Source organism: Neofelis nebulosa, chromosome 8, assembly GCF_028018385.1.
Source record: "Neofelis nebulosa isolate mNeoNeb1 chromosome 8, mNeoNeb1.pri, whole genome shotgun sequence".
NCBI lineage: Eukaryota > Metazoa > Chordata > Mammalia > Carnivora > Felidae > Neofelis > Neofelis nebulosa.
This window is the reverse complement of record NC_080789.1, coordinates 117622774-117625945: the sequence shown is the minus strand read 5'-3', so window position 1 is coordinate 117625945 and position 3172 is coordinate 117622774.

Genomic DNA, 3172 nt, shown 5'->3' with positions numbered 1-3172 from the left:
GAGGAGAGAGTGAAATGTAATTCCAGATACTTTATTGCAGCTACACTTTGAGCTAAGAGGGCAGCACAGGAAGCAGTCAGCTCCGTTCTGGTTTAACGTGATCAGGAGCCTTCCCTCTGGGATGAGATGCTAAATCCACTGGCTCCTTTCTGAAAGGTCTTAATGAGCCAGCTCAAAGCTGAAGCTGTTTCTCCATTGGTCAATGGCAAAAGTATGGAAAATTCCAGACAGTAGATAAACAAAAATCTTCGAATGTATTTGGCTTTGGGGGTGCATGATATATGATGGTAGAGTTTTCAGTAGCAGATTTCCTTCCTAATGATGTTTTTCTTCGGCTAATAAGGCAGTCCCCCTCTCTGTGCCTGCACCAGCTCACACTGCCTCAGAAGCTCTGCCACTCTGGTTTTCGCCACTGTCACCTGCTCATGTGCAAGTCCTTCTGATGATTCTTAACAAATGTAAGCAGATAAATGCAGTTAAGCTCTACTTCTTACTGTAGAAGCTGGAACCTGGCATTGCCTGTGGTGACTGGGTAAAATAACTTAAATATTTGGTATATATATTGGTATGCTCTCTCTCTCTCTCTTTTGTGTCTATGTGACAAATACGATTTCCTGAGAAATCTGAAAATAAGCTTTATAGGAACCAGCATTGACTCTAACTGGGAGTCATTGGGTAGAGACTCCAATGACATGAAAGCAAAGCCACTAAATGTCAATTCACTTAATGACCAATTTCCTCAATTAATGAGGATTTCTCCCCAAGTTTGGTGTTGCTTTGACCTGGCCACAGGTCTCTGACCCTGCCCGCTTCTGTCCTTGTCACTTGTGTATGCAAGGCCGGCTTTCCGGTAACTCCACAAGATGCTGACTGTCTTCTACTCCAACAGATTTTGCCCCTGACCTGGTATTCGCGTTTTCAGCAGTATCTGCCCCTGCCTCTATAGTGTTTTAGAGAAAGGAGGATCCTTCCTGAAACAGGGCCCTCTCTGTTTTTGCTGATTTGACCACTGCTTCTGCAGCCCCACCCTTGCCAGGTGCCTGTAACTGCCGCCTGCCTCTGGCAGTGAGACCGCAGCAAACTGGTCGCCTGGTGTGAGGGATTTAGGGCCTGGGCAGAGGTCACACTGGTCACCAGACCACTTGGTGATTTGGAACACCGGCTCCGTGCTTTGCCTGCTTCGTGGCCCCACCGCCTGCCGAGGCTGTGGCTCTTCATGGCCACGGTTGGGGAGGGGCTGCAGAGGGACAGGAGCCTGGTGATGGTACCTGCCCAGGTCTCCACGCCCCCCAGGGAACTGGGCAAGTGCTTGTGTTAAATCTCAGCGGTGTCCAAGGGAATTGCCTCAGTGTCCATGGCAGGGGGACTACTCAAGGGGGTGTCACAGCCTGCCTGCGAAGCGAGGCAGGGGGACCCAGGGTGGGACTCTTTGGGGAGGGGAAGTGTGGGAGACAGAGGTCAAGGTGGCACCTCCAGGAGGACGGCCCAGGAATGGAGAAATGGTGGAGCCGGGTGGAGAGAGATCCACCCACACATAGTCAAAGGGCCTCTCGTTCTGAGTGAGGACAGAGGATCCAGGGGCAGGACGGTAATGATGCACATTTACTCAGGTTCTCTCGGAAAAGGTAAATGTGAGGGGTGCCTGGGCGGCTCAGTCGGTTAAACGTCCAACTTTTGGTTTAGGCTCAGGTCATGATCTCCCAAACTGAGATCGAGCCCCCGCATCCAGCTCTGCACTGGCAGCTTGGAGCCTGCTTGGGATCTTCTCTCTGCCCCTCCCCTACTCTCTGTGTCTCTTGCTCTCAAAAATAAGTAATTAAATCTTAAAAAAAAAAAGAGAGAGAAAAAGAAAAGGTAAATGTAGAGGAAGTAAAAGTCCTAAAGTTACTTTCTGATGTCTTTTTATTACTTTTTTACTTTTTACTTCTTATTTTTTTAACTTTTTTTTTTGAGAGAGGGAGAGAGAGAGAAGTGGGGTTCACCTGGAGTGGGGCTCAAGCTTGCAAGCCATGAGATTATGACGGTATATATAATGTATGTATTACATATGTATATATAATATATATATATTACCGAAAAACACAGAAATACCATTTTTAAGTGTACAATTAAGTGGCATTAATTACACCCACAATGTTGAACAACCATCACCACTATCTATTTCCAGCATCTCCTTACTTCCAACAAGAAACTCTGTACCCATTAAGCAGTAACTGTGCATTGGCTCTTCCTTGGCTCCTGGTGACCTTTATTCTACTTTCTGTCTCTGTGAATTCATCTCTTCTAGATACCTCAGTTAGGTGGAATCATAAAATATCTTTCCTCTAGTGTTTGGCTTCTGTTACTTAGCATAATGTCTTCAAGGTTCATCTATGTTGTACACCTGTCAAAATTTCTTTCGGTTTTATGGCTGAATAATATTCGATGTCTCTTTTTTGACCGCTGGATTTCTCCCACTTTGCAAAAACACAGAGTACTCCATGGCATACATGAAGCCGTGCACATCATTGAAGGCTTTGTCTTAAAAAAAGACACCAGGGCTGGTGGCGAAGCGGCCCCTGGCAGTTCAGGCTGCTGAAGAAAAGAGTTGCCGCCTTAATAAATCCACTCTTTCTTTCCACGGACATCTCCTCCCCATCAAGAACTGACCACATTTGACCTTTCTGAGTTGGGCAAACTTGGAAGAATGACCCGGCAAGGAGTTAAATATATGGAGAAAGATGATTCAGAGTCCATTTTAATCTTTGCCTACACCTTAAAGGAAAAGAAATGTTCCTAATTTGTGGTTATTTACAGCACTGTAAATCAAGCAAATGCCATGAAGTGCCAATAAAAATTTTTAAAAATCAGCCTTAAATAGCTAAACTCTCAACAGCAGCTCATAAAGTGAGGCTTGGCAGTTGTTAGGTAGTTATGGTTAAATTGACAGTCCTTTGGGGAGTTAAGATATCCAAGAAGCAGAGGTAGTTCAGACTATAGTGATAAATGGTTGGGCTTGTTGGTTGAAGAGATTTTATAGCACACATTTAAGCTTCACCGCCTGTGAGAAGGTGAACAGGAAAAAGAGGTTATCACTTCTTCATAGCCGCTCCATTCATTATCGACCTCAGGGGGTCTTGCGGCACCCTAGAAAACGCAAGGCGGAGGCTGTTTAAAGGCGGAAATCATTTCG